Source organism: Mustela nigripes, chromosome X (assembly GCF_022355385.1).
Source record: "Mustela nigripes isolate SB6536 chromosome X, MUSNIG.SB6536, whole genome shotgun sequence".
NCBI classification, from domain to species: Eukaryota; Metazoa; Chordata; class Mammalia; order Carnivora; family Mustelidae; genus Mustela; species Mustela nigripes.
Window position 1 is genome coordinate 77919264 of NC_081575.1, and position 579 is coordinate 77919842.

At 40.6% G+C, this 579-nt stretch overlaps 1 protein-coding gene across 1 annotated transcript in view; it reads left to right on the plus strand.

Moving 5' to 3' along the window:
- Positions 1–579, plus strand: part of WNK3 (WNK lysine deficient protein kinase 3) — a 169660-nt gene that overhangs the window by 113996 nt on the left and 55085 nt on the right. The gene's annotated exons all lie outside the window — the stretch shown is intronic.

The window sequence follows — 579 nt, forward strand, 5'->3', positions numbered from 1 at the left end:
ATTGGTTCTTTCCACAGTTTGGCGACCATGGCCATTGCTGCTATAAACATTGGGGTACAGATGGCCCTTCTTTTCACTACATCTGTATCTTTGGGGTAAATACCCAGTAGTTCAATTGCAGGGTCATAGGGAAGCTCTATTTTTAATTTCTTGAGGAATCTCCACACTGTTCTCCAAAGTGGCTGCACGAACTTGCATTCCCACCAACAGTGTAAGAGGGTTCCCCTTTCTCCACATCCTCTCCAACACATGTTGTTTCCTGTCTTGCTAATTTCATCAAGATCAAAAGCTTCTGCACAGCAAAGGAAACAGTCAGGAAAACAAAGAGGCAACCCAAGGAATGGGAGAAGATATTTGCAAATGACAGTACAGACAAAAGGCTGATATCTAGGATCTATAAAGAACTCCTCAAACTCAACACACACAAAATAGATAGTTATATCAAAAAATGGGCACAAGATATGAGCAGACACTTCTCCAATGAAGACATACAAATGGCTATCAGACACATGAAAAAATGTTCATCATCACTAGCCATCAGGGAGATTCAAATTAAAACCACATTGAGATACCACCTTA